The sequence below is a fragment of the Symphalangus syndactylus genome, chromosome 13 (assembly GCF_028878055.3).
Source record: "Symphalangus syndactylus isolate Jambi chromosome 13, NHGRI_mSymSyn1-v2.1_pri, whole genome shotgun sequence".
Taxonomy (NCBI): domain Eukaryota; kingdom Metazoa; phylum Chordata; class Mammalia; order Primates; family Hylobatidae; genus Symphalangus; species Symphalangus syndactylus.
Window position 1 is genome coordinate 82,847,921 of NC_072435.2, and position 25,147 is coordinate 82,873,067.

Genomic DNA, 25,147 nt, shown 5'->3' on the forward strand with positions numbered 1-25,147 from the left:
AACCTTTCTCTCTGCTCAGCTATTCGTTCTTTGTTGTAGTGTTCATTGCAGGATATCTACCTTTTTGCACACATACTCTTTTTCCAATTACAGTCAAATTATAGCTGGATAACAAAAATCTTAAAAGCAGTGGAATAAAAAGAAACATTAACTTACTAAAAGGAGTTTGAGGGAAAAAATAAATTATTCAGTTTTTATGGCTGTAATTATAGGAAGGACAAAAAGCAGTAAAAGGCAAAATATTAGAAATGTGTTCAGTAAGACAACATTTTTTATTGATATGTGACTAAAAATTCTTGAAGGTGACATTGTACCAAATCATTTAGCCAGCACATTGTGTCAATTCCAAAATTATATTGTAAATTACAAATATTGTAAATTATAAAACACAAATTATATTTTGCAAAATTACAAAATGATATTCGAAAACATAGTTTACAAACAGCACCACACATTTTCACAAAGGAACCTCCCTTCTTCCATGCTATGATTTCATGCTGCAAAGCATTTCAAAATGGGTCCTGTTAAATAGCTGATCTTTCTCTTCAGCAATGATTAGATGATCAGAAAAACCTTAATTATCTCATCCCGTGAATCTCTTCATCCTGTTTTTAGATATATTTCCCATTTCAACTCACACTGGGGAAGACATCACCTATAGAGAAGGATATGCAAACGTTTGGGCAGCTTGACAGCTTGTCAGAAATATAGCTTGCATTGCAAGACAGAATGAGAACAACAAAGTTTGTCTGGCATTCACCATCCCAGGAGTTAAAGGAAGATGTAACTTTTTCTACTGTGGTTGTTATTTCCCAGGAGACAGAAAGCCTCTTCTGACTCAATGCATCTAAATGCTTCCCAGAGACCATGCAACAGTGTATCATTACAAAATGAAAAATTGGTTTTTAAATTTTTGATTGGTTCCAGTTTTGCTCTACTGAGTAAATTAGACCTCACCTTAACTGTGAGAACTTTCTTGTGTGCAGCCTGCCTTTAACGATAGAAATCCGGAGTCTGAGGTTTTACAAATTGTTTTCTCATTCTTTCCCTACCCTTTCTCCACAGCCCTGATACCTTAAATGCTTTTACTGCAAACATAATTAATCAATTGCAGTACAAAGAAAAAAGATCATTTATATGTAAAGATTAAAACATTTTATTTGCTGGAAAACCATTGAAAAATGCCTTCTTATAGTAAAATCAGTCATTTATATAATGACGATAAATTGGAAGGTGGAGAAAGACCATAAGTTACTTATGTTTGAAGTGATCAACTTGAAATTGAAATAAAACTCAGATTCTACAAAATGCCACTATCTATACAAGTCACGCAAATTAGACCAAAAGTGCACAGCAGGAAAGAAATTATGTTTGTCTAAGGACAAATATAGAATAAAAGTAAAAACTACTAATATAAATGGAAAATGTGCTTAATATTGTATCACTTTTTACTTATGCCTAGCACTAGCAGATGCACTATTACTAATACTTTGGTCACAATGTGAGTTGCTGATTAAAGCCTTGCCATTTATTCTTTCCAGATGATTGATTTTAGTCTCTGACTTATCTGAATAGGACACTAACTTTCTAAGTAGAAAAAGTTGATCACGGATTAATTGCTGTAAATTTCCCATTAAAAATAGAAATAACTACCTTTTTAAAATTTCTTTTCTGCTCAACTGTTACCCTTTCTTCTCCAAAATGAAATGTATACCAAACTTTTTGGGAGAAGGGTTTTATGCCATACTATCCTGGGATCTGTGTTGTTGTTGTTCTTGTTTTCACGCAACACTCTAAAATAGAAAACATGCTCTAATGTTTCTAATTCCTATAAATATGAAATGGGAATTCCAGGTACAATCTGTGGATATAAACTTTTAAAATGTGTTTTGACAACTCTTCTGTTTTATCGAATATTTATCCTTGAAAATCTCTTTTGAGAGGAGATCCTAAACTGTACAGATGACCACCCACATGGTATTCTCTGAATGTCTCCAAAAAGGACAAATGCATTTTACTAAATGAAAGTCAATTGCCTCATCTGTAAAGGTGAAAAGGAGACAGTTAATATGAGAGTCTTACTGAATATGACTTAGTTAATAATTGGGAAGCTCTTGAACACACATTAAAAAGAAGAAAAAGATTTCTTCAGAATGTCTGTGGTGTGTTTTGCTAGTCATATTAATTGATTTTCTCACTTCAAAAAGCAAATGTGCAAAGAAGACAAAAGCAAGGAGCTACACCTCCGACATTATGCATCATTAGCTGAACACTGCTCCATTTTAATGTGCCTATAATTGATTTTGCAGCACCAGAAAAGTAGAAAGAGCAACGATCGTGGGTTTCAAGAAGCACTAACTTCCTGAAAAATACATATACCCTATGAGCACTTTGGTTTAGAAGAAAACATTCCGTTGGCACTTCATCTTCAGCTGTAAGTGCAAGTAAACCTCTAACTGAAGTCAATGGGCTCTTTACTTCCCTGGTCATCAGGGCTAAATTCGTGGTGAGAAATTCAAAGCATACAGTGTCCTTAAACACTTTGTAACCTTCAGAAAAGAAAAGGGCAACATCTTAATTGACAACTTGATCTTGTTGCTCAATGTTGGAGCTACTTTATATAAGCCCTGTCACTACATAACAATCTCTATATCTCACATATTCTTTCCCCTAGGTTTATATTAATTTATTTTCAATTACATGTCTTGTTATAATCTGTTTTACAGAAAAGAAAAACACAACCCACACAACACAAATGAAACAAAAATTCTTGCTTTTTGAAGTTTACAGTGAAATACAAGCTATAAGAAATATCAGTATAATCACAGCATCTACCAGTTGAAGTTTTTATGACTGCTTCTCAAACAAATTTGTATTCAGATTACCAATTTATAAAAGTCCTATTTTTTTTCTTAGAGGATTGGCAATAGCATAAAATAGAGACTGCTGCTTTCAAAGGAAGTTCAGTATCAGTTTAAAATATAATTCAACAGCAGTGTTAGTATTCCCGATCTGTAAAAGAGTGTGATTTTGTATTCCATTCCTGTATTTCTCAAATGAATTTTTCCCAGTCTTTCTTTTTGACAGACAACTTGCCTTTACTTTCTGTGTTTGTCTAGTCAAACTAACATTTTTGTAAACTGATGATTTCAGCTCCCGTATTATTCCACATTGCACTGCTGCCAAATGCTGCACATTATGATTTTTTTTCACTCCAGCTGTGTTGAACCACAAGTAGATAAGAAGTAATTGACCTTGTTGTTCATTGACTTGTATGATGCTTTACTACCTACCGTTTTGTGCCACTCACTTCAGTTCACACATCTTCTAAAGCCATGACCTTTGCAGTAGATATTACTCTCTAACTTGTTTTAGGAAAGCAAAACACTAAATACAATATGGCCAACATTATGAAAATATCAAAGACAAGCAGAGCTTTATTGTCTAAGAGTAAGGGAATGCAGACTCCCTGCTTTCTAAAAAGAACACAGAACAGTAACTTTAGACAATTTGAAAAATATTGTTGTATATAATAATTTTTAGTATTTTTTAAAAGTATTAACTTATCTGTTTGCTTATTGATTTGTTGTATACACAGTTAGTACTTTCTGTTCTGTTGACTCTTCTATTGGATGGTCAGATGGTGGTGATAGGGTGGATTTCAAACATTCAAAAGAAGACATATATGCCACAAATAAGCATATGAAAACGTGCTCAACCTCACTGATCATTAGAGGAATGTGAATCAAAACCACAATGAGATACCATCCCACACCAGTCAGAATGGTTATGACTAAAAAGTCATAAAATAACAGGTGCTGACAAGGCTGTGGAGAAAAGGGAATGCTTATACACTGCTAGTGGAACTGTATATTAGTTCAGCCACCATGGAAAGCACTTTGAAGATATCTCAAAGAATGTAACACAAAGCTACCATTCAACCCAGCAATCACATTATTGGGTATATACCCAAAGGAATATAAATCGCTCTACCATAAAGACACATGCACATGTATGTTCATTGCAGCACTATTCACAATAGCTAAGACATGGAAACAACTTAAATGCCCATCAGTGGTAGAATGGATGAAGAAAAGGTTGTACATATACACTGTAGAATATTACACACCATAAAAAGGAACGAGATCCACCCTCTTGTTAACTTGATATTCATATACACATCATTTAACCATATTTAAGTCTAAGGGAACACAATGAAAAAGTTAGATTTCCACTAAAAGAGTGTAACTCTCATTCATAAAACCAAAAATATAGTAACCCACTTCTCTAAAGATACAAAATGTCTGTATTTTTTTCCATCTTTGAGGGTTGTTAGTTCTTTTTTAAGCAGAACTTGTACTTCTCAGGGAGTTTTCTCATTCTTTCCTTCTGATAGACAACTTGAGTGGTAGTTCTTCTCTAAGTGGGTACATACTCCCCTTCAATATCCTATAACTTATGTATTGAGATTTAGGGTTAGTGTAATCAATTCGTGTTTTTTTAGATAACAGGATAGTGCAAGAATGAATGAAATGCTTAAGGGCCTGTATTACACCGTTTTCATGCTACTAATAAGGACATACCCGAGACTGAGTAATTTATAAGGAAAGAGGTTTAATGGACTCACAGTTCCATATGGCTGGGGAGGCCTCACAATCATGGCAGAAGGCAGGAGGCAGCAGGCACAGAGAGAGCCTGGATGGCACATGCATGGCACATGGATGGCACATGGATGGCATAGGATGGCACATCCTGGCACATGGATGGCAACAGGCAAAGAGAGAGCCTGTCCAGGGAAACTTCCCCTTATAAAACTATCAGATCTTGTGAGACTTATTCATTATCACGAGAATAGCACAGGAAAGACCTGCCCCTGATTCAATTACCTCCCATTGAGTCCCTCCTACAACACGTGGGAATTGTGGGAGCTACAATTCAAGATGAGATTTGGGTAGGGACACAGCCAAACTATATCACGGCCTCTGAATATCTTCACAAGTTTAAGTCTGGGAATTCATTAAGGGGCCTTAATTCTAATTTGTGTTAATTCAAGACAAAATTATTTTACAAAACAGAGAATGCTTCTGCTTCTATAAATCAAATAAAATGCCATAGTAGACTACCCAACTATTTCAGTAGTAGAAGCACCATAAACAATTAGTCAAAACCAAAGACTTTATCAAACTATTCTGATTAAATAGTTCAGTCATCATGCCTACCTTTTCACTGCAGGTTAACTGTTGCTAATTTGTCCCTGCCACTCTGGGTTCCCATGATTCCTATTGAATCCAAGGAGGCCATTTTAGTGGCAGCTTCTCCCACTGTCACTGCTAACCTAATAGTCAAGAGCCACCACAGAACTCTTCAAGGATGCCAGTGCCCCCCTCATCAATGCATGTGTCAAAGTCTCTGTACCCTTCTGGGGGACAGGGAAGGAGACTGAAGAGCAGAGCAAGCCAAACAGCAATGACATCCTAGCATCCAATCTCCCTAAATTTTAGTATGTCTTCCTCTACCTTACATCAAGGAAATTCTGACACTTCAACTTAATTTATCATAGTTCACCTTTCTGTCCAGTTTCTAGTCAACCAATCCAGGAAACTGTTGGAGCCACTTCAGTTTGATCAAGTTAATTAACTGAATCAGAATTGCCAGTTAAGTATGCCCATATCAGCCCTCTCCAACATCACATCTTTTCATCTCTATCCAACTCCTCTAAGATATATTCTCATACGTATTCCTACTCAACTATAAGAGTCTTGCAATTATTTTGATGTGTAAGATACCTCCTACTAATGTCACATTGAACCTAGCCTCTTGAAGCCTAGCAGAATTTGAGTTTGCCTATAGTTCTAGAAGCCACAGAGGTACTGCAAGTATGTCTTTAACAAGTACAGCATTCTTCTACTGCATTGGTTTTCCAAGGCTGCTGTAAAAAAACTACCACAAATGCAGTGGGTTAAAACAACAAAAATGTATCTTCTCATGATTCTGGAGGCCATAAGTCTGAAGTCAGTTTCCCTTGTTAAAATTCAAATATCTTGCTCCTTTTAGAGCCTCTGAGAGACTATCTATCCCTTGCTATTTCCAGCTTTTGCTGACTGCTGAAATTCTTTGGTGGCTGCACTACTGCAATTTCTGCTTCTGTCTTCACATAAACTTCTCCTTCGTATGGTCTTTATTTCCACTGTATTTTCAATGGCAACAGCTATATAGTCATCCAGAGTCTAGCCTTCTGCAGGCACTTGACTCCTGAGAATTAAAAGTGATTATTTCAGTAACGATTTTGACACTAAATGCCATGGACATTCAATGTCCTACCTACCTCTGGCAAAGGGGATCATTAATGTCTTTTACACTAATCAGATCAGAGAACCATTCCAGGATTATAGCCTTAAGGTTCTGAGTCCTTACAACCAATATATAAAATAGCTATCACTTAGGGCAACCAGAGTCCCTAAAAATATTGTGAAAATAAGTAGTTTGCTACAGGACTTATAACATACACAAATATAGGAGGAACTAAGGAAGTTCCAGAAGAGAGGGATGTTGGAGGATCAGAGAAAGTCATTAACCATGATACATGAAGCAGGGGTCTTTCAGAGCAGATCCGAGCTTGCAGGAAAATCTCATGAACCATACAGTTATATCTGCATAGTAGCAAAAAGGATAATAGAGGGAATAAGTAGTCATGCTGAAGTCCTTGGAAGTTGTTTTCTCTCTATAAAGTGCAATCAAGCCCTTGGTGATTAGCATAAGACCTCTGTTGCCAGGGCCTTTCCGTGGGAAGAAAAACTAAAAGCTGAAGTCTGCTGACACCATATGAGACAACCATAACCTTGTGAGACTAATGAGTTCTGATTTAATTTCACCTTTCAAATACTGCAGGAATTGTTTTCTTGGCTAACTGTAACCTACACCACACAGGAAAGAGGATTCTGAGAAATATAAACATAAATATAGACATAGGCAAAAGAGGTGATCTGTTCACAAAACAGATTCTTACACACTAATCATATTAATAAGTAGGGCTTAAATTGTGGGAAAAAAACTAACAAAAAATCTTTCACCTTGAAAGCAGGAATTGATAATAAATGGGCAATTAGGTAGTTGTTAATAAGATTGGTTCCATTGTTTTCTGTCCATTTACTTCAATGCTCAGTAGAATGTGTAGAAAACAATATAATCATTCAACTCTCTTTCCAAATTTGAAGATAAAACACACAAAGAGGTAGCAAAACAATGGGAATATGTGTAACCTATAGCAAAATGAAATGAGAGTGGGATGATCTGAAGGGAATTAATACCTACTTTAATTGGAATTCTCAACCTCTTAAGTCTCATGCAACTTCCCATGACAATAATGTTTTCTGAGCTACTTTGATATGAGATGCCCTCGTGGATATACATTGTATTTGGGTCATAACTATCTGTTCTTCTATCTTTTGAACTGAGCCACAGCATAGGAGTGCTAAAAATTTTCATTATTTTCTTAATTATTATCTTAAGTTGTTTTACAGTGATTCCTCAAAGGTGTTAACTCTGAGCAAAAGATACATTGATCCTCATCTTTCTCATGAAACCATGCAAAAAGGAGCAAAATACATCTACCTTATCCAGTTCTATTTGCAATTTCAACATTATTCCTAAATGTTCAACTGTGCCTACTCACAAGCTTGGGGAAAGGACTGCCTAGAAATTTATCTTGTGGTGGCCTCTTGTACTATTTTACCTTCTAATTATTCTTGGTTCATGCCAGAACTTATCCTGTTAGCAAGGAGGAAGATGTAATGTGAATAGGTGGAAAATTTCAAATGGTAAGAACTGACTGTGTTGGGATACAGTAGGACCAGAGATAGCACTAATTTTATGCTTCTTAGTCTAATATTAGCTAAATATTATCATCTTGATGATTTAAATTTGGAAGTAGGAGGCAAGTCTCTTTCCTGGTCTTCACTTTCTAAAATCAAGATGAATATCAATGCTGTACATGCAGAAGACACGTTTCCAGTAGTTCTGTTTTCACTCTGCCATCTTTCTTCTTTGATACTGTGTGCCTTCACTCCTGCCCCATGATTTTCTTGTCCATAGAAGGAGCCTAGCAAATGGAAATCTCAGGGATTGGAAAATAGTCCAGGAGTCAATAGTTTTTGATGAAACTAATTTTTTCAATTTCTTAATGCTAAGAAACTTATTGTAGCTATACTGAATTTGTGATCTTAAGCTCCTTCCATGATCCTGAAAATGTGCTGCTGTTAGCAGTCAAATCAAAGGATAGAAGGCAGAGTTTTATAAGCAACAAAAAATTTGAGATACTTTGAACATCAATCTTTTCTTCTTTCTGTCTTGTAGACCATGATGAAAGTGACATATTTGAAATATTGCCCTCTGTAATTTTTCTCTCTTTTTTCACCATGTCTGAGGCCTTGATCTCTGGCCATCTGCTTATTCTCATGCTGTGATGTACACCTTTCATTTGTACTTGGGTCATCTTCTTTTCAAGTGTGCACCCTCTCCATCTTACCTCTGAACTAAAACAGTTTTTGAAAAGCCATGAATCTACCAGGAGCTACAGGAAGGAAAAGCAAAGGGAAGTTCACTTAAAATAAACCATAGTATTTTTCAGATAAAATTTCACAGAATCTTTTTTGATTTTTTATAAACTGTCTTCTGGAATAGTATATATAAACTGTAAAGAGTTCTCCTTTCTCTTTCCTCATTTCTAACTAGATGGTTGATATAGCCAAATGCAAATTGTTGTGATCAAGCAGAATATAGACAGGGATATACAGCTAAATAGCTAGGATAATGATGTTAATTAGCCTAAAATAATGGTTAATAGCAATGCAAATGTTTTAGAGTTTCTTTTAAAACAGCTGTTTCATATCTGACTTAAGTAGGGAAGTGCTTTTCCAATGTAGCAAATACAACAGGTGTATTTCATAATGTTATTACCTTTATTCTAAAGATTAGAAAATAGCCTACTTATAGACCCCTACAGATAGCAAGTAACATAGCATTCTTACACCCAGTTTACCTCTCTATGGGAATTCAAGATGCATATTTAACTAAATTTAATTTAAACTTAGGCATGTTTTCCAAACTATCACTTTTTTTCATAAAGAATGGAGATACATAGGCTCTCAATTCAGCAGTTGTACATTCATTGATTTATGCAAAAATATTGAGAAACTAGTGCTAATCATTTATTTGCTAGATGATGGCGATACAAAGTTGCTAAGACAATAAACAAAGGAGAAAAGATGATAAATATTGTAAGTGAATAGGGTGACAAGATAATGCAGGAGAAGACGGTAGTTTCTTTATATGTGGTGACTGATCAGTGAAGACTCTTAGAAGTTATTTAAGCTAAATCCTAAAGGATATGAAAAAGCCAGTTACATAAGAAGGGGAAAGTATTTTAGGTAGAAGACACTCTAAATAAGAAGGTAATGAGGCAGGCAACAGCTTGGCAAGGCTCTAGTGACTTTTTGGAAGACCAGGAGAGCTTTACCACAGTAGGTAAGAGGTAGAGTAGCTCAGTGAATTGGAAAAGGTGGTCAGGGATCCTGCAAGCCTCCATGGGTCATCAAAGTGAACAAAATGAAAGTCATTAGTGACATTTTCTTTTTTTTTTTTTTTGCAAGGAATTGTAATAACATGGCGGAAAACACAAACTGAAGATATGTACGTTTGAATATGAATTAGAAGTGAGACAGTGGCAGCAACATCTGTGTGTAGACAATTCTTTCAGAAATGTTTGCTATAAAAGGCCCTAAAGGACAAAAAACTCAAGCAGATAGACATTTATAATCAGGGTTCTGTTAAATTGTATAGCTGAACAATATAATATAAAATATATACAGTGAATTTATATAGAGAGGAATACATCTAAAGAAAAGTACTTTTTATATTCAAAATTTCATGAATTTATGTGGGGTTTATGAAGATGAAAAAGAAATACTGTAATTTATTGGCTTGGTATTAAAATAAATAATAGAATAAATATCTGCCACATATATTCTCTTAGACTTTCATGTAAAAATAATTGCCCATGGAGATAAAGACTAAACAAGGAATTACTTTGGTCTTAGGTCTGACATAAAACCTATTGTCTTGAGCAAGTTCATGTGAGATTCAATTCTATAATCTTTACAATCAAAGAGTAGGAATAAGTGAAGCTAATTTCCTTGTAGACCCTAAAATTGATTATTTTATCAGATCATAAACAGATATTTGTTTCCATCTGTTTCTATGATTGCAAGTAACACAGACCCATAAAGTTAGCTAAAGCTGTTTGTTTCCCCTGAAGACTTTTGAGCAAATGGAAAAATAGACTAGCGTTTAGATAGAACGCTCAATATCATAAAGGTGCTAATTCTTTCTAAGACAATTTATAAACTTAATACATCATGATACGCACAGAAACAACTTGGGTTTGTTTCATTTTGTTTCTTTACATCTAGATAAATTAATTTTAGGGTTCATATGGAAAAATACTATTTCCATAATATCACTTTAATAGGACTTGGAAGTAAATTGAATAAAATATATGTGTTTATTCCATGAAATTAAGCTAGATCCCTCCTTAAAAGACCAAACTCTTAAGAGAGGAATGTGTTTGAGTCAAGTCATTTCTCTGCAGCATGCTGTGGAACATACTTTATTAATTGACACTTCTTGGGTAAGAGAACCACTACTGGCCAAATAATCTATGGTTGAGAGAAAACAGTCATGTAGGAAAAACACAGATACTCCTCCTTTGCAGTACCATGGAAGGGAGGGTGGAGGATGGAGCAGGCATTGTGGCAGTGTAAGTATAAAACGGCCATGAGATGAGCAGGAAGGCAAAATAACAGAAAAGATAAAAAGTAAATGATCACTTACAACTTAAGGACTTTTCATCATTTTGTCAAGTGTAGTTTTACTTTCTTTTTTTTTTTTCTCCAAAATGACAGCACAGTTTAACAGTAAGTTTGGTCTGAAATTCCTGAAAACTTTTTTTCACTTAGATTGGCCTTTAGAACAATGTCTAAACTATCATACCTTCTTAAGTGACATAGAGCTTCAATTACTTTATTAATGTCATTAATGTGTTTTAACTTATGTCTTTGCATTTTAACTCATGTCATGAGAATGCTCATAGTTTTTAAATTTGTTCCCCCCGACCCTAAATTTTGCCATGCTCATTAATAATATTTAAAGTTCCTTGGTTACATTTAGATTTGGAATCTTGTCAAATCATTCTATACTCTTATGTCACATTCAGCTAATGGCAAAAATTATAGATGTTTCTGTTGAATACTTTGCTTTCATTTCTTCTTCATTTCCCTAGTCATATCCTGTTCTAGTATGGACCCATACTCTTCTGCTCAGATTAATGGTATGGGGAGGTGCTACTCAAACAAATATGACTACCTCCTGCTTTATATTCTCATGTTCAGGAAAAATATTCTGAAATGCTGCTCCTCTATACAGGTGTGCAGTGACTTATTGGAGAGGATAGGCAATTCAGGGATTTCAAATTTCAAATTAAATTGTTACTCTTTTGTATCAAAGAAATAAAAATATAACAAAAGGCAATATCAAGGTAACTTAATTCAATACATTTCTCACTTAAATGATGAAGGGCTGCTCACAGAGTGAGTTTATTTAGCAAAAGTTCTTTTTTTAAGACACAGTACTCTCAATCAACAACTGCATGGCTGTTGCATGAGTGCCATGACTTCTTAAAGGCGTAGTACACTCAATCAACAACTGCAGGACTGTTTTTATTTCCACAATAGACTGAAGGCAATAGAACAATGTTCATAAACCAACACAACAGGGAGATTTGTTTCCAGGAAGTAAATAATTTAAAACAGATTTTATTAAAACAAGCAAGAAGATAGAATAGAATGCACAATCCACATGAATATTTTAGAAGAAGACATACAATTATAAAGAAATTTCACATTTATGGTTAGTCTTTTGGGGATTTACTCACAAATACCCAGGGATATTCATGTTCTCCTCTTTGTTCTTTCTTATTGGTTGGGGAAGTTTGTAAAGTATTGGTCTAACAAAAATAAACTATTTTCTTTAAAATTAAATATGCAGGGGATTCGGATTCATGCAGACTCAAACTTTTTTTAAGTTTTAATAGAATGCTCAGATAATTTAAGAATGTAGTAGCTCATAGAGGAAGAAGCATAATTTTTCACAGTCATATTATTGGTTTTACCTGAAATTTTAGGAATACTTCCATAAACACTGATATTTGTGAAAAATCAAACCTGATATTGGAGAATTTCCAATTCATATTTAACCTCTCTTAGATCAATTGCATATCAATATTTTAAATTCTTAGGTAAAAATGAGAATATTTCAAGAAAGTTGATAGACATTATTTAAGTTATATCTATAAGAAAATAGCTCAAGCTTTAGAGTCAGTTACAACTTTCATACCCTCATATTGTACCAGTGTGAAACTGGACAAGTTATTTTTCTAAGTTTCTAATTTTCATGGGTAAAACACAGATACTAATACCTTTGTTAATAGTAGAAATACCTCTAAGTGGTCATCTATACTCTGTGGGTTACATAAGTAATGCAGAGATTGAGATCTTTTAAAACTGCTTGTAAGCAGTTTTTTGTTTTGTTTCATTTAGGTTTGGTTTTGCCTTCTTTCACTGACAAAGAGGAAGATATGCAAAGTTCAATAGACCACTTAGCTTGAGTGACTTTGCATGTTCTCTGGTGCTCCTTCCTTGGTGCTCTGTGAGGAAATGTCACATCTTTAACCTGAATTATAAGAAAAACTAACCAACAAACAAACATCTATGTATTCTTAAACTATTTTATTACCCTCTGATATTGCCTATACTCAATTGATCTAATTTAGTATCCCCAGGTTTAGATTCTGTAAAATTTCCCTCTCCATATAGAGTCTTGCCATCCTGCATTCTGTTATTTCATCACTGATCTTAGGTCCTATCCAGAATGATACCATTTTCTTAGGGACTGAAAAGGTCTGAGGAAGAAAGAACAAATGCAGGATAGCAAAATGAATGCATGTACAATGCTGGGCTTAAGAGATAAGCTGTGGTTATGGTGATGCGTACACATTACATGCATACTATACTTAAAAGATAAGCTGTGCTGAATTGTAATATTCAGGGTTTGAAAGATAAGTTATGCAACAGTTTGAACTAGAAGTAGAAAATCTGTGTGTAGGCTAACTGAACTTTGCTTAAATGCATTACAAAAATAGAAACAACTGAAATTCACATTCAGTTCATATTCTGGCCATTCAAGTAAAGCAACACCTACTGTCATTTCATAGACTAAAGATATGGAACTATGTTGACATTGTAAAGGTTTTAAGTTCTGAGGTACATGTGCAGGATGTACAGGTTTGTTACAAAGGTAAACTTGTGTCATGGGGGTTTGTCACAAGAATTATTTCATCACCCAACTATTAAGCTTAGTACCCATTAGTTATTTTTCCTGGTCCTCTCCCTCCTCCCACCTTTTACTCTCCAATAGGCTCCAGTGTGTGTTGTTCTCATCTATGTGTCCATATGTTCTCACCATTTAGCTCCCACTTGTAAGTGAGAACATGCAGTATTTGGTTTTCTATTCTTGCATTAGTTTGCTAAAGATAAGGGCCTTCAGCTTCATCCATGTCCCTGCAAAGGCCATGATCTCATTCTTTTTATGGCTGCATAAAATTCCATGGTGTATATGTACCACATTTTCTTTATCCAGTGTATCACTGATGGGCATTTAGGCTGATTCCATGGCTTCGCTATTGTGAATGGTGCTGTAATGAACATTCATGTGCATATGATTTTATAATAGAATGATTTATATTCCTTTGGGTGTATACACAATAATAGGATTGCTGGGTTGAACGATATTTCTGTCTTTAGGTCTTTGAGGAATTGCCACACTCTTCCACAATGGTTGAACTAATTTACGCTTCCACCAATGGTGTATAAGTGTTTCTTTTTCTCCACAACCTCGCCAGCATCTGTTTTTTTTTTTTTTTTTACTTTTTAATAATAACCATTCTGACTGGCATGAGATGGTATCTCACTGTGGTTTTGATTCTCGTTTGTCTAATGATCAGTGATGTTGAGCTTTTTCATATGATTCTTGACTGCATGTATGTCTTCTTTTGAGAAGTGTCTGTTCATGTTCTTTGCCCACTTTTTAATGGTTTTTTACTTGTAAATTTGTTTAAGTTCCCTATAGATACTGGATATTAGACCTTTGTCAGATGCATAGTTTTCAGAAATTTTCTCCCATTCTGTAGGTTGTCTGTTTACTCTATTGGTAGTTTCTTTTGCTGTCCAGAAGCTCTTTAGCTTGTCATTAGCTTGAATTTGTGTTTTTTTTCTGTATATTTTTAATGGTACCTGGAGAGCTGGACCATTTGTTGAAGGGATATTTGATATGCCACTGTCTAAAATGCAAATCCTATGATAACACTTACCTGCTTGCAATCTTTCAGTCTCCACACAAATCCTTAACAACAAAGTCAAACTTCATGGGAAGATCTATCATGGTAAGGGCCCCTCCAAATGTATCTAGCCTTATTCCAACTATTTCTCTCACACATACACATACATGCACACACACCACACTTACACGTATATATACTAGTTACATTCAATATGTACACAATTCTTGCAATAGGATAACTTTTTATACCTATACATTTCATACCTTCACATAGGCTCTTTTTAAAACTTAAACTCGGCACAAATATTTTTCTTGCCTCTACAATCTGGGTGGAGTACACCTGCTTAGTGTTACAATACTAGCTTATTCATGTATATACCCACTGTGTCTAAGTCATTCTACTGTAATTGGAGGTATACATCTTGATGATAGGATCATGAATTATTAGTTTATGATGTTCGGTACATAGAATATAAAATATGTAAATATATAGGATAAATGAATGAATGATTTAATTAATGGAATTTATTTCTTGACACTATATATAGCAATTGATATTTCACTTCTGATTTATAGATGTTTATTTTTAAAACATTTATACAATGCATTAAATACAAGCACAACTTAAAATAATCTTATATCCTACTATTCAAGAAATAAAGGTTAGGATTTTGCTTTATTCCCTGAATTCATTCACATATCCACATGTTCATAATTTAAAATAAAAACAGAATATTCTAGAACTGCAATTTTGAATCATTTATCTTTAAAATAGGCAATAAGTATTTTAATAAGTTGGCTAAATCCATTTAAATTCTAAGAAAGTAGTGGGTTATTTTTAAAGAAAAAGACCACTTTTTTTGTTTGGGAGAAACGTTAATGAGCCCTTTAGTTATTCTAAGGAGAGACAAGAGTAGATTGGAGAGGCTAACACAAATTGGAGTTAATTTGCCCAGTGAAACAATGTAAAAGAAACTCTCCTTTTCACATTATCATAAAATTGCTGATATTTAGCTGGACACATGGCTGCCTAGAATAAAAACATTTCTCAGTCTCTCATGTAGTGTGACTGCACAGTAATACATAAGACAAAGCTTCCTAGAACTGTCCATAAATGACAACTGCTGCATGTTCCTAGTCCTTTCTCCTCATTCATTTCTTCATTCTGCTGGTGTGACAGTTGGAACTCTGCTTATATATAACATTTTATAATGACCTAACCTAAACATGAATCTGATACATGTATCTGATTGCTTTGCAGGGGAGCATTTTTAGAAAGAGAACCTGTGCTTAATGTATTCAACACACATTGTCAAATTGCACTCTGAAATAGTAGTGGCAAAATGTAATCACATAATGGAAGAATGTCCGAATTCAAAATATTCTGAATATCATTGAACACTCAACATTTGAATCTTTGCTAATTTTTCAAGAAAAGCATTTCACCAACATTTTAATATATATTTTGTAGTACTAGTTAGGTTAAATTTTACTCAGGCTTATATTGGTCTTATATAAGTTTTTGCTTTTAGTCTTTTCTTTATATCAACTTTTCTGTTTTAGTTCATATTATTCTCCTAGTTATTGAAATAGTTGTGTATTTTAAATTTTAATTATCTCTGCCCTTAAAAGTGAAAATACTTTTCTTATTTTATTTTATTATTATTGTACTTTAAGTTTTAAGGTACATGTGCACAATGTGCAGGTTTGTTACATATGTATACATGTGCCACGTTGGTGTGCTGCACCCATTACTCTCTTCATTTAGCATTCGGTATATCTCCTAATGGTATCCCTCCCCCCTATCCCCACCCCACAACATGCCCCGCTGTGTGATGTTCCCCTTCCTGTGTCCACGTGTTCTCATTGTTCAATTCTCACCTATGAGTGAGAACATGTTGTGTTTGGTTTTTTGTCCTTGCGATAGTTTACTGAGAATGATGATTTCCAGTTTCATACATGTCCCTACAAAGGACATGAACTCATCATTTTTTATGGTTGCATAGCATTCCATGGTGTATAAGTGCCACATTTTCTTAATCCAGTCTATCGTTGTTGGACATTTGGGTTGGCTCCAAGTCTTTGCTATTGTGAATAGTGCCGCAATAAACATATGTGTGCATGCGTCTTTATAGCAGCATGATTTATAGTCCTTTGGGTATATACCCAGTAATGGGATGGCTGGGTCAAATGGTATTTCTAGTTCTAGATCCCTGAGGAATCGCCACACTGACTTCCACAATGGTTGAACTAGTTTACAGTCACACCAACAGTGTAAAAGTGTTCCTATTTCTCCACATCCTCTCCAGGACCTGTTGTTTCCTAACTTTTTAATGATGGCCATTCTAACTGGTGTGAGATGGTATCTCATTGTGGTTTTGATTTGCGTTTCTCTGATGGCCAGTGATGATGAGCATTTTTTCATGTGTTTTTTGGCTGCATGAATGTCTTCTTTTGAGAAGTGTCTGTTCATGTCCTTCGCCCACTTTTTGATGGGGTGGTTTTTTCTTGTAAATTTGTTTGCGTTCATTGTAGATTCTGGATATTAGCCCTTTGTCAGATGAGTAGGTTGTGAAAATTTTCTCCCATTCTGTAGGTTGCCTGTTCACTCTGATGGTAGTTTCTTTTGCTGTGTAGAAGCTGTTTAGTTTAATTAGATCCCATTTGTCAATTTTGGCTTTTGTTGCCATTGCTTTTGGTGTCTTAGACATGAAGTCCTTGCCCATGCCTATGTCCTGAATGGTAATGCCTAGGTTTTCTTCTAGGGTTTTATGGTTTTAGGTCTAACATGTAAGTCTTTAATCCATCTTGAATTAATTTTTGTATAAGGTGTAAGGAAGGGATCCAGTTTCAGCTTTCTACATATGGCTAGCCAGTTTTCCCAGCACCATTTATTAAATAGGGAATCCTTTCCCCACTGCTTGTTTTTGTTAGGTTTGTCAAAGATCAGATAGGTGTAGATATGTAGCATTATTTCTGAGGGCTCTGTTCTTTTCCATTGATCTAGATCTCTGTTTTGGTACCAGTACCATGCTGTTTTGGTTACTGTAGCCTTGTAGTATAGTTTGAAGTCGGGTAGCGTGATGCCTCCAGCTTTGTTCTTTTGGCTTAGGACTGACTTGATGATACAGGCTCTTTTTTGGTTTCATATGAACTTTAAAGTAGTTTTTTTCCAATTCTGTGAAGAAAGTCATTGGTAGCTTAATGGGGATGGCATTGAATCTATAAATTACCTTGGACAGTATGGCCATTTTCACGATATTGATTCTTCCAACCCATGAGCATGGAATGTTCTTCCATTTGTTTGTATCCTCTTTTATTTCATTGAGCAGTGGTTTGTAGTTCTCCTTGAAGAGGTCCTTCACATCCCTTGTAAGTTGGATTCCTAGGTATTTTATTCTCTTTGAAGCAATTGTGAATGGGAGTTCACTCATGATTTGGCTCTCTGTTTGTCTGTGATTGGTGTACAAGAATGCTTGTGATTTTTGTACATTGATTTTGTATCCTGAGACTTTGCTGAAGTTGCTTATCAGCTTAAGGAGATTTTAGGCTGAGACAATTGGGTTTTCTAGATATACAATCATGTCATCTGTAAACAGGGACAATTTGACTTCTTCTTTTCCTAATTGAATACCCTTTATTTCCTTCTCCTGCCTCACTGCCCTAGCCAGAACTTCCAACACTATGTTGAATAGGAGTGGTGAGAGAGGGCATCCTTGTCTTCTGCCAGTTTTCAAATGGAATGCTTCCAGTTTTTGCCCATTCAGTATGATATTGGCTGTGGGTTTGTCATAGATAGCTCTTATTATTTTGAGATATGTCCCATCAATACCTAATTTATTGAGAGTTTTTAGCATGAAGGATTGTTGAACTTTGTCAAAGGCCTTTTCTGCATCTGTTGAGATAATCATGTGGTTTTTGTCTTTGGTTTTGTTTATATGCTGGATTACATTTATTGATTTGCGTATGTTGAACCAGCCTTGCATCCCAGAGTTGAAGCCCACCTGATCATGGTGGATAAGCTTTTTGATGTGCTGCTGGATTCAGTTTTCTTTTATCCTAGTTTGAAATCTATCTTTAATTCTCATTATGGTATGTTTTAAGGTTCTAAATTTTAAATTATTGATAAAAATATGCTTCTAGGCTATTGTTAGTAAAGGGGGAAACTTGGATAGTTTATTGTTTTATTTAAAAAAAACCCTTTTTATTGATGTATGTTTACACACAGAGACAGAATAGAAAATAATGTCTAACATAGGCCTTAACTTTAAGTGGAATCTTCTAATCCACATTGAAAACAACTTGCCTTCATCCACACAGCTTAACTGGATCAAGAACTCAGCAGTTGTAATTAACAAGACCTTACCATCTTACCATTCAAAGGAATTCTAAGGCAGGAAGACAAGGTGTGGCAAACTTTATTATATATTTCAGAAACTTTTCAAAAATTCATTTTTCTGAACAATATATTTCTCTACTATTACTCTCTCAGGACAATAGAATCTCTTTATGGTAAATAGTCCTCTTCTCCAAGTATAAATCACTCAAGTGGGCAAACCACTTGCTTATCAAAATATTTTACTCATCAAATGCTCACTTCATTGTGTCCACCAATCCTAAATATCTCTATCATGGACTCCAGCCAATCCTAACCAAATCTCTATATCAATCAACTTAGGCCTAATACCAGATCCCAAAACCCTATGAATATGTGGCTTTGACCTTTACACACTTCAGAAGCACTATCAAAAAAATATATTGAGGTGGCGAGGTAAAGTCTCCTTACTGCCAGTAGGTGATAAGCTTGGTTTTCATTCAGTGACAGATTATTAGCAGGTTATTTGGTGATATTTTTGGAGAGTTGACAGTAGATGATACACACTCCCCAAGAGGCTGAGTCTTGTATTAGTTAGGGAAACAGAATCAACTCAGAGAAACAAAACCAATAAATATATGCATTATATAGGAATAATGTATTCTATATTATATATAAATCTCTTTATATAATATTTATAAATCTCTATATATTATATATGTACATATTATTTATATTTTTATATTTATATATTATATATTTATATTTATGAAGGAAGAGAGTGAGAGAGAAAGATTTATTAGAAGGAATTGGCTCATGCTATTATAAACGTTAAGAACTTCAGGCCCAGGAGAGCCAATGGTATACTTCTGTCTGAGTCCAAAGGCCAGAAAAGGTCAATGTTCAGCTCAAATCCAGGCAGAGAGAAATGATTTTTTTGTTTTAATTTTACTTTAAGTTCTGGGATACATGTGCTGAACATGCAGGTTTGCTACATAGGTATACATGTGCCAGGGTGGTTTGCTGCACCTTTCAGCCTGTCATCTAGATTTTAAGCCCCACAAGCATTAGGTATAAATTTTTTTTAACTAGCCTTTTTTTTTTTCATTAAGGCCTTAAATGGATTAAATGAGGCACACCCATATTGGGGAGGGCAATCTGCTTTACTCAGTCCATAGATTCAAATATTAATTCTATCCAGAAATACTCTCACAGAAATATCCAGAAATAATGGTTAAGCAGATACACAAGTATCCAGTGGCTCAGTCAAGTTGATATATAAAATTAGCCATCCAAGTCTACCCTATGTCAACTTGGCACTCACACATATTTCCTTAAGCCATACTCAATCTCTAAACAAAGACAATAATAAGGTCATAATTCTGCCTAACATGATACAACTATTCCGCGTACAACCCAAATTCACAAGCCCTTTCCCCAGATAGAGAGGCAAAGTAGTTATATTTTCTCATCTCCTTGATATTCCATAACTTAAATAGTATGATGTGAAATAAATGAACCATGCCTGCAAAGTACTATCCCTTTGGTGATATAACTGAGACTTCAAAAGGCAATTCCACCATCCTAGCAAATCGACTGCTTTAGAATAGTGGGAAATAAGATAAGACTAATGAATTTTATGAACACGGGCCCATTGCCACATGATTTTTTCTTTGAAGTGAGTTTGTTTTTTTAAATCAGAACCAATGCTGTGTGGAATATCATGAAGGTGAATATAGGATTCTGTAATTACATGGGTTGCAGTTTTGACAGAAGCATGTGTCTGTTCCGGTAAGAACAAAATGCTGCTCTTTCCTTAGTGGAAGCAGTCCAATGTGATCAGCCTGTCATCAGGTAGCTGGCAGATCACCCTGGGAAACGGTGCCACATCAGGTACTCAGTGTTGATCTCTGCTTCTGGCCAGCTGTGGTAATAGCCATGTCAGCCTTGATGAGTGGAAGTCCATGTTGCTGAACCCATGCATAACTTGCATCACTACCACCTTGGCCACTTTGTTCATGAGCCCACTGGGCAATGACAGGGGGTGGTATGGAAAAATAGGATGACTGATATCTACAGAATGGGTCATCCTATCCATCTGGATATTAAAATTCTCCTCTGTTGATGTTAATTTTGTGAGCATTCACATAGGACACAAACATATTCATGTTCTTTTGCCTGTTCAGACATATCTATCCACATACCTCTTCCCAAAATTTTATTTCTACCAGTTTTCCCATCATTTTATTTCCAAATTCCTGACCATCTAGCCAAACCACTGGCCACAGTCCATGAATTGTAATCCAGTCGCATGTCTGGCCATTTCTCCCTCCAAGCAAAGTGGACAAACAGTTTCAGTGCTTGAAGCTCTGCCAACTGGGAGAATTTCTCTTCACCACTGTCCTTCATGGATGTCCCACAAAGGGGCTATAGAGATATAGCTGTCCACTTTGGGGTGGTGCCTGCATGTCCTGCAGAACCATCTGAAAACAAGGCCCAAGCCTTCTCTTTCTCTGTCAACTGATCATAGGAAATGCCTCATTAGGTCATGGATGTAGGCTGAGAGAAATAAGGCAGGGTAGCAGAAGCAGGAACCCTAGGCATTTGGGCCACTTCTTGTAAGTTACTTGTACATTCAGGGTTGCTCTGGTCCTATCATGTCTATACCATTTCCATTTGATGACAGAGTGTTGCAATGCATGCTCAACTTTATGCTTGATTGGTCAGATCATATCCTGCTCATGATGGGCAGCTCAGATTTCATAGTAACTTGGTGGTCAATGGTTAACCACTTAGTCCCTCCTAAGACCCAGTAGTGAGCTAAGAGGTGTTTCTTAAAAGGAGACTCGTGTGGGTAGGACGGTAGGACCTTAATCTAAAAACCTGAGAACTTATGTTGTTATTCACCTATAAGGGCCTTCCAAAGGCTCCAATCAGTACTTCTGTCTACCATAAACACTTCAAGTGCCATTGGATTGGCTGTATCAGATGGCCCAAGCAGCAGACCAGCTTGCACAGCAGACTGGGCCTATTGCAAAACTGTCCCTTGTTCTAAGCCCCACTAAAACCTAGCATATTTGGGGATCACTCATTAAATGGGCTGGAGTAGTGCACCAAAATAAGGAATATCTTTCCTCCAAAGCCCAAAGAGGTCCACTAGGCATTGGGCCTGTTTCTTAGTTGTAGGAGGGACCAGATATAACAACTTATCTTTTACCTTAGAAGGGATAGCTTGACCTTCTCCCCTCCACTGGACTCTTAGAAATTGTATTGTAGTAGAAGGCTCATGGAATTTTGCTAAATTTATTTCTCACCTTCTGACAGGCAAATGTCTTCCTCATAAGCCTATGTAGTTGCTAATTCTAGCTCACTAGGTTCTATCAGCATAATGGCATCAATATAATACATCAGTATGATAGCTTGTAGAAGAGAAAGGTGATAAATTTCCCTGTAAACTAATGTATGACATATCGCTGGAGCAAACTCTTTGCTGGAAAGCAAACTGTTCTGGTGGTCTTCACTCACAAGTATCAAGAAACAAAGCATTTTCAGGTTAATAACTGGATACCAGGTAAAAGGAGATATGTTAATTTGGTTAAGCAATGAAGTCACATCTGATAAAGAAGCTGCAATTGGAGTTGCCACCTGGTTAAACTTAAGATAATCCACTGTCATTCTCCCAGATCCTTCTGTCTCTTCTGCACAGGTCAAATAGGTGAACTGAATAGGGTTGTGGTGGGAATCACCACCCCTGCATCTTTCAAGTCCTCGATTATGGTATTAATCTCTGTAATCCCTCCAGAAATGTGATATTGTTTTTGGTTTACTATTTTCTTATGTGGAGACAGTTCTAGCAGCTTCCACTTAGACTTTCACCCACATTAGTCCTTGACCCAAAGGTCAGGGAACCAATATTGGGATTTTACTAGCTGCTGAGTATGCCTATTTCAACTGTACATCCAGAACTGTAGAAATAACTATAGGATGGGTTCAGGGAACCACTGGGCCCACTATGAGAAGACAGAGCTGAGCTAAAGCGACATTGATCACTTACCTCTACAAGCCCCTATTCTGATTGGTAAACTATAGTGATGTGTTAGGTCTCCCATAATTGGTGTGTATGTTCAGTAGTTCTCCAAAGGTCCAATTATTTTTATTTCCTACATGCACAGTTATCCTGGCAAAAGGCTATAGGTCCCTTTGGAGTAGTTTCAGAGAAAGATTAAGAACATAAATATTTATCCTTCCACAGCGTACTGAGCCCTTCCTTAAGGTAACACAGCCTCTTCTTTTTTAGGGACTTCTGGTACTATAAACTCGTTCAAATCTGGAAATTGATTGAAGGGTAATGACTCTGTTTTCATGAATCAACTTACACCTTTGTTCACCTGAGCTAGAGCCTTTCTGCTTATACAGATCAAGTAAGAAGGCTTTAAGTAATAGGCTTTCTACCTATTTTACTTCTAGGAACACGTTGATCATCTAACCAATGCCATAAATCTGTGCAAGTCAGACTATTCTAATTGCTGAATTGACTCTGCTGACCATTATGGCAACCACCACACCTTGCCTTTGGCAGTTGTCTGTTGCCACCTGGCCTCTGCCACAACATAATCCAATTATCCCCATTGCATTTAGGTTTTCCAATTCAGTGACTGTAGCCCCACTGTAAAGTCCACCTATGGATAAACATGATCATGGAGCTCCTTGAGGATGCCAGCCCTTCTTTTACATATTTATTCCTCATAGGAATGGTAAAAGGTATGTCTTCTGGACCTCCCAGTGCAGATAAAGTTTAACTACAAATTATCTCTAACATTTCCATCTCCCTAAGCCTTTGAATATATATATATATTTTAAGGCAGGTCACGTATTTGTAATTCACTCACTTTGGGTTCATGTTTCAGCCAAAACTAAACAGTAAGAACCCTTCCAGACTCCCTGAGCTGCAACATTAGATGCAGAATCTACTCTTAGACCATAGTAGTAAATTCAGCCTGATGCAACGTTATGATCCTTCTACCATTATTCCATGTCTTAAATATTCATCTCTGTACATGTTCCCCCAACTTCTGTCTGTATAAATTGGAAAATTAAAACATTTCTTTTAGAGTACAGCACACCACATCATGGATCCCACTTTCTACCTTACCTTCCATGTCCTGCTTGGACTTGTATGTAGTTATAGGTCTAGAAGCACGAAGAAGTGTTGGAGGTAGGCCCTAAGGAGAATTACATTGTCTTGCATGGCCATGTCTTAAAAAGAGACAATTACACTTTCCTCAGGCATATCCCAAAAACTATTGCCCACACCAATATTGTGAAGCTTTTCTCCTATGTTTTCTTTTAGTAGTTTTATAGTTTCAGGTCTTACAAAGTGTTTATTTCTGGTTGATTTTTATAGATGGTATGAGATAAGTGTTTAATTTTATTCTTCTGTATGTGGATATCTAGTTTTCCCAACCCCATTAGAGACTTTTTCCCCATTGTATGTTTTTGGTGCCTTTGTCAAAAATCAATTGATAGGAATGTGTAGGTTTATTTTGGGCTCTATATCCTGTTCCATTTGTTTGTGTTTCTTTTTTTATGCAAGTACCATGCTATTTTGATTATTATAACTTTGTAATATATTTTGAAATCAGGTAGTGTGAGTCTTACAGCTTTGTTCTTTTTGCTCAAGACTGATTTGGCTTCTTTGTGGTCTTCTGTGATTTCACACAAATTTTAGAATTGCTTTTTATATTTCTGAGAAAATTGTCATTGGAATTTTGATAGGGATTGTAGGAAACCTTTAGATTGCTTTGAGTAGTATGGACATCTAACAATATTACTTCTTCCAATACACAAATGTGGGATATCTATTATGTCTTCAATTTCTTGCATCAATATTTTATAGTTTTCAGTATGTAGATCTTTTATCTTCTTGGTTAAATTTATTTCTATGTATTAAATCCTTTCTTTCAAAAGATATTTTTGATATCACCCTTTAAGAAAGAGAAATGCTTGCTTTAGCTGCTAACTAATTCAAGAACTTTTCTCTAATTCTATTTAGAAAATTATTCTGATTAGTCTCTGGATAAAATTGCATGTTCTGATCAGGCATCTCAGTCATCTTTATAACAGCTGAATTTTAGTGTTATAGGCAGTCAGCCATTGCTCACTCTGTATTTTGTTTATTTTGTGTTAGCCAATTGTAGCTTTATTATCTGCAGAGGATAGAGCTATGTAAGCATGCTATAGACATAACTTTGACTGGCAAGGAGACTAGGTAACAAGTGCTGTGTAGGCATTCCCTCTCTGAAACTTCTACAAAGGATTAGATCCTGGAAACAGAAAGAGTTCCAAGAGATTGGGCCTGACCTGGTGTTCTTGGTAGGCAATGTG